This window comes from Medicago sativa, chromosome 4 (genome assembly GCF_051527215.1).
Source record: "Medicago sativa cultivar Bolivia chromosome 4, Bolivia_mono, whole genome shotgun sequence".
Lineage (NCBI taxonomy): Eukaryota > Viridiplantae > Streptophyta > Magnoliopsida > Fabales > Fabaceae > Medicago > Medicago sativa.
In genome coordinates, this window is record NC_140752.1 from 2019717 (window position 1) to 2026829 (window position 7113).

Sequence of the window (7113 nt, forward strand, 5' to 3'; positions counted from 1 at the left end):
CAGAAACCGTCAGGTTTGATGCAACCGTTGTTTGTGCCAGAGTGGAAGTGGGATAGTATATCAATGGACTTTGTTGGAGCGTTGCCAAAGACTGTTAAGGGTTTTGATTCTATTTGGGTGATTGTTGATCGATTGACGAAGTCGGCACATTTTGTTCCTATCAAGACCGGTATGTCTGTGACAAAGTTGGCTGAGATCTACATTGAGCAGATTGTTAGATTGCATGGTGTTCCTTCTAGTATTGTATCGGATCGGGATCCGAGGTTTACTTCTAAGTTTTGGGAGAGTTTGCAAGATGCTTTGGGAACTAAGTTGAGGTTGAGTTCTGCTTATCATCCTCAGACTGATGGTCAGACGGAGAGGACTATTCAGAGTTTGGAAGATTTGTTGAGAGCTTGTGTGTTGGAGCAAGGTGTCAGTTGGATTGAATGTTTACCATTGATTGAGTTTACTTACAACAACAGTTTTCATTCTAGTATTGGAATGGCACCGTTCGAAGCTTTGTATGGTCGAAGATGTAGGACGCCGTTGTGTTGGTATGAATCAGGAGAGAGTGCTTTGTTAGGACCGGAAGTTGTGCAAGAGACGACCGAGAAGGTTAAGATGATTCAAGAGAAGATGAGAGCGTCTCAGAGTAGACAGAAGAGTTATCATGATAAGAGGAGGAAGGATATTGAGTTTCAGGTTGGTGATCATGTGTTCTTGAGAGTGAATCCTGTAACCGGTGTTGGTCGTGCTTTGAAGTGTCGGAAGTTGACTCCTCGTTTTGTTGGACCGTTTGAGATTATTGAGAAGGTTGGGGTTGTAGCGTATCGGATTGCGTTACCGCCTTCTTTATCGAATCTTCATGATGTGTTTCATGTGTCTCAGTTGAGGAAGTATGTGTATGATGCGTCCCATGTGATTCAAGTGGATGATTTGGAAGTAAGGGATAATTTGACCGTTGAGACTTCGCCGGTTAGGATTGAGGATCGTGAAGTGAAGCGTTTGCGTGGCAAGGAAGTTGTTTTGGTTAAAGTGATTTGGGTTGGACCAACCGGTGAGAGTGCCACTTGGGAATCGGAGAGTAGCTTGAGGGTTGCGTATCCAGAGTTGTTTCCTTCAGGTAAATTTTCGAGGGCGAAAATTCTTTTTAGTGGGGGAGAGTTGTAACAGCCCGATTTTCGCTAGTTTTTATTTTAATTATTTATTTGTGTTTGTTATATGTGCCCTTATGTGATTATTTGCATCTGTGTGTATTTTTGGTTGGGATTCATAGAATTCGGTGTTAGAAGGGTATTTTAGTCATTTTGGACTTAGGGGTAGTTTGGTCATTTTGAGAGTAGGGGTAATTTTGTAATTTTGAACGAGGATTATTTTTAATGTTTAGTAGGAGTATTATTTTACCAAGTTACTAGAGAGGGTGTAGTAATTATTTTAATTACCATTAAGTGACCGTTAGTGTTATAATTTACCATTAAGTGAGTAGTGACATTTGGGTGTTAGAATAGAAATGGGTTAGGCCCATTAAGGTTTAAGAGATAAGCCCAATTGAGTAGAGCTAGTATATAAACTCTAGTTGTTGGTGAAACTAGGTTTTACAAACATTTTATCATTTCATTTCATTTGAGAAGAGAAGAGATAGAGGCTAGAGAGAAGAACAAGTGCAAGGGTTAGAGGCAAGAGGGATTCATCATCTAGGAGCTAAATTGAGGCTTGGGTTAGAGAATCTTGGTGCTAGAGGTAAGAGGGTTAGATTTCAACCATAATTCATCTCTCTTTCTTTTTACCCATTTTATGAAATTGATGAATTGAACCTAATTGATTGTAAATTCGTGTTCATGTTTTGATGCAATGTTTGGGTATGTAAATTAAATGTTAATTGAGTTGTTGATGATGAAATTACATGCTTAAGTTGTGGTTATATGTATACTTTGCATTTTTGTCCAAAAATGGTGATATGAGATGTTGTTGTGATGAATTGTTGGTGAATTCATGATGTTTAGCTGCTGTTGTTGTTGATAGATGTTGTTGTTGATGATTAAAACATTGGGTAATCATAATTGGAGAGTTTGATATGACTTTGTGTTGTTTTTGAATATTTGATGAAAAATGGGTCAAATGATGATTTTTGTTGTAAGGATGTTTTGATGCATGTTTTACATGATTTTGAGTGTCTTTTCATGTTTAGAAATGTTTAAACAAACTTTGGGATCAAATTTGAGCTTTGGGAAGTCAAAATTGGGGTTTTGGGGTGAAAAAGTGAGTTTTTCTCGTAACAGGACTGTCCCAACTCGCCACAGCGAGTGGGAGGCGAGTTGGAGGCGAGCAGGAGGTGCTTTCGGTGATGCTTACTCGCCTCGCGAGTAGATTTACTCGCCACGGCGATCTGCACAGTGGCAGCATCCCCTGTTTCGCGTTCTTGCGTATTTTTCCCTCGTTTCTGTTTTGAATTGGCTTTCGGTGTAAACATGAAAGTTGTAGATAATTTTGTTAGCTTTCCAATGGCTTTGGTTTGACTTGAAAATGATTCTTGGTTTTTGAGTTATGAGGCAAATACTCCAAGGTGGTCTTGGTGAAATTTTACGAAAAATCCGCATAACTATTTCTAAGTCGACCCAAACCTTATGGATTGTTTCCAAACTTTCAAACTTATATTTTATGATTTCAATTAAGGTGTTTAGTAGTATTTAAACTATGATGTGAGGGATTTAACTTGTTTTACTTAGAAAATGGAAAATTTCTTGAAAAGTGTTTCGGTGAGACGAACTTTGTGATTTTTATGAATTCATCGTATTTGGCCGATGAAATGCTTATGTAATCTCTACTGCACATATGTGTGACTTGAGAGGATACATGGCATAGGCAATTGAACTCGTTTACTTGGTTTTGGCTTAGGTGCTCAATTATTTTCAATATTGTGATTTATGAGACGAACTTGATTGAAAATGATCATTGAGGGCCAATTGCTTATGAACCCTCTATGATTAGATTGATATGATTATGAGATGATGTATGAATGGTTGTTAAGTGATGAATATGATGTTTGTGATCATATGTTGTGATTGTTCTTTTATTTGGAATGTAAGGAACTATGTGGAAATATGAACTATATGATATAGTTGGATGATGATTATAGCCGTTGACTTATAGCCGTTGATTATAGCCGTTGAATTGTTGTGAACATATGCATAGTGAATTGAGTCATATGTTCATGCATCATATGTCGTGTCGGATGTTATATGCATATTGCCGTTGACTATAGCCGTTGATAATGATGTTTTTGTTGCATCATGGGTGACGACCTTGAGGAGAATTGGTACCACATGCATCTAGATGAGTCTAGAGTCATTGCATACTTGTTGGTGAATTGAAATACCTTTGAGTTGCGAATGATGATTGAATTTTTTAATTGTTGATTAAGATGGTTGATCTTGTGATGTGTGTATAATACACTTGTGGATATGAATTTGAGATGTTGATATTGAATGATGTGAATGTTAAGAATGCTTGTGAATACGTGTGTAGTTTGTTATTCATCGATCTTAAATGTATCTTTCATTCTCAAAGTTTCTTGTTAATTTTAAGTGGATTATGATGATGTAATGCTAACCCTCAGTGGTTTACCACCTACCTTTCCGTATGGACGGGTAGATGGAGTGCAGGATGCTTAGTTGTTGCTTGTTGATGCCGAGGAGTGGAGTTCCTCTTTTTCATGCAAGTGTCTAGATGAGGGCTCTGATCTAGGATAGTTCTTGCATGTTGGTTTTTTTATTTTTGGACCGTGTATTTTGGAGTTGAGATGTTATTTGTTGTTTGAGATTTGGATGATACATTTGTATTTAGTTTGGAGATCCATAGATTGTTTATGAATTATATATTATTCCGCTGCTATGTGATGTGACATGATCTTTATGCATGTATGTATTGTGGTTTATTCGAAGACGTAGCATCTATTTCTAGAATATGGTTGTGTATTCGCGCGTTTTACCGCTAAATAGAAATAGGGTGTCCCATAATGTGGCTGATTTGTATTGAATCTTAGCGTGTGACAATTTGTTGGACAGGTAAACAACATAACTACGACTTCCATGGGATATTTTTGCATTCTCTAAAAATTCGGCCAAAATGGAGGTTAAGAAAATCTCCTCGTTAATTTAGGACATTACTCGTTTGCGACCCATTTTTACTAGGAAGGCCATAAAGTGGCCGATTTGTATTGAATCTTAGCATGTGCCAATTCGTTGGATAGGTAAACAACATAACTACGACTTCCATGGGATATTTTTGCATTCTCTAAAAATTTAGCCAAAATGGAGGTTAAGAAAATCCCCTCGTTAATTTAGGACATTACTCGTTTTTGACCCTTTTTTATAAGGAAGGCCATAAAGTGGCCGGTTTGTATTGAATCTTAGCATGGGACAATTCGTTGGATAGGTAAACAACATAGCTACGACTTCCATGGGATATTTTTGCATTTTTTAAAAATTCAGCCAAAATGGAGGTTAAGAAAATCTCCTCGTTAATTTGGGACATTACTCGTTTTCGACCCTTTTTTACTAGGAAGGCCATAATGTGGCCGATTTGCATTGAATCTTAGCGTGTGACAATTCGTTGGATAGGTAAACAACATAACTACGACTTCCATGGGACATTTTTGCATTCTCTAAAAATTCAGCCAAAATGGGGGTTAAGAAAATATCCTCGTTAATTTGGGACATTACTCGTTTTCGACCCTTTTTTAGTAGGAAGGCCATAATGTGGCCGATTTGTATTGAATCTTAGCGTGTGACAATTTGTTGGATAGGTAAACAACATAACTACGACTTCCATGGGATATTTTTGCATTCTCTAAAAATTCGGCCAAAATGGAGGTTAAGAAAATCTCCTCGTTAATTTAGGACATTACTCGTTTTCAACCCATTTTTACTAGGAAGGCCATAAAGTGGCCGATTTGTATTGAATCTTAGCATGTGACAATTCGTTGGATAGGTAAACAACATAACTACGACTTCCATGGGATATTTTTGCATTCTCTAAAAATTTAGCCAAAATGGAGGTTAAGAAAATCCCCTCGTTAATTTAGGACATTACTCGTTTTTGACCCTTTTTTATAAGGAAGGCCATAAAGTGGCCGGTTTGTATTGAATCTTAGCATGGGACAATTCGTTGGATAGGTAAACAACATAGCTACGACTTCCATGGGATATTTTTGCATTTTTTAAAAATTCAGCCAAAATGGAGGTTAAGAAAATCTCCTCGTTAATTTGGGACATTACTCGTTTTCGACCCTTTTTTACTAGGAAGGCCATAATGTGGCCGATTTGCATTGAATCTTAGCGTGTGACAATTCGTTGGATAGGTAAACAACATAACTACGACTTCCATGGGACATTTTTGCATTCTCTAAAAATTCAGCCAAAATGGGGGTTAAGAAAATATCCTCGTTAATTTGGGACATTACTCCTTTTCGACCCTTTTTTAGTAGGAAGGCCATAATGTGGCCGATTTGTATTGAATCTTAGCGTGTGACAATTTGTTGGATAGGTAAACAACATAACTACGACTTCCATGGGATATTTTTGCATTCTCTAAAAATTCGGCCAAAATGGAGGTTAAGAAAATCTCCTCGTTAATTTAGGACATTACTCGTTTTCAACCCATTTTTACTAGGAAGGCCATAAAGTGGCCGATTTGTATTGATTCTTAGCATGTGACAATTCGTTGGATAGGTAAACAACATAACTACGACTTCCATGGGATATTTTTGCATTCTCTAAAAATTTAGCCAAAATGGAGGTTAAGAAAATCCCCTCGTTAATTTAGGACATTACTCGTTTTTGACCCTTTTTTATAAGGAAGGCCATAAAGTGGCCGGTTTGTATTGAATCTTAGCATGGGACAATTCGTTGGATAGGTAAACAACATAGCTACGACTTCCATGGGATATTTTTGCATTTTTTAAAAATTCAGCCAAAATGGAGGTTAAGAAAATCTCCTCGTTAATTTGGGACATTACTCGTTTTCGACCCTTTTTTACTAGGAAGGCCATAATGTGGCCGATTTGCATTGAATCTTAACGTGTGACAATTCGTTGGATAGGTAAACAACATAACTACGACTTCCATGGGACATTTTTGCATTCTCTAAAAATTCAGCCAAAATGGGGGTTAAGAAAATATCCTCGTTAATTTGGGACATTACTCGTTTTCGACCCTTTTTTAGTAGGAAGGCCATATTGTGGCCGATTTGCATTGAATCTTAGCGTGTGACAATTTGTTGGATAGGTAAACAACATAACTACGACTTCCATGGGATATTTTTGCATTCTCTAAAAATTCGGCCAAAATGGAGGTTAAGAAAATCTCCTCGTTAATTTGGCACATTACTCGTTTTCGACGCTCTTTTACTAGGAAGGCCATAATGTGGCTGATTTGTATTGAATCTTAGCGTGTGACGATTTGTTGGACAGGTAAACAACATAGCTACGACTTCCATGGGATATTTTTGCATTCTCTAAAAATTCGGCCAAAATGGAGGTTAAGAAAATCTCCTCGTTAATTTAGGACATTACTCGTTTTCAACCCATTTTTACTAGGAAGGCCATAAAGTGGCCGATTTGTATTGAATCTTAGCATGTGACAATTCGTTGGATAGGTAAACAACATAACTACGACTTCCATGGGATATTTTTGCATTCTCTAAAAATTTAGCCAAAATGGAGGTTAAGAAAATCCCCTCGTTAATCTAGGACATTACTCGTTTTTGACCCTTTTTTATAAGGAAGGCCATAAAGTGGCCGGTTTGTATTGAATCTTAGCATGGGACAATTCGTTGGATAGGTAAACAACATAGCTACGACTTCCATGGGATATTTTTGCATTTTTTAAAAATTCAGCCAAAATGGAGGTTAAGAAAATCTCCTCGTTAATTTGGGACATTACTCGTTTTCGACCCTTTTTTACTAGGAAGGCCATAATGTGGCCGATTTGCATTGAATCTTAGCGTGTGACAATTCGTTGGATAGGTAAACAACATAACTACGACTTCCATGGGACATTTTTGCATTCTCTAAAAATTCAGCCAAAATGGGGGTTAAGAAAATATCCTCGTTAATTTGGGACATTACTCCTT

The 7113-nt window shown here is 37.3% G+C and overlaps 1 long non-coding RNA gene across 1 annotated transcript; it reads left to right on the forward strand.

Annotated features, from left to right (window-relative positions):
• Window positions 1–1594: 1594 nt before the first annotated feature.
• On the forward strand, window positions 1595–3873 carry LOC146925634 (uncharacterized). The gene is made up of 2 exons (XR_015008078.1): window positions 1595–1722; window positions 3634–3873. It is a non-coding gene; the product is annotated as an uncharacterized LOC146925634 (long non-coding RNA).
• Window positions 3874–7113: the final 3240 nt, after the last annotated feature.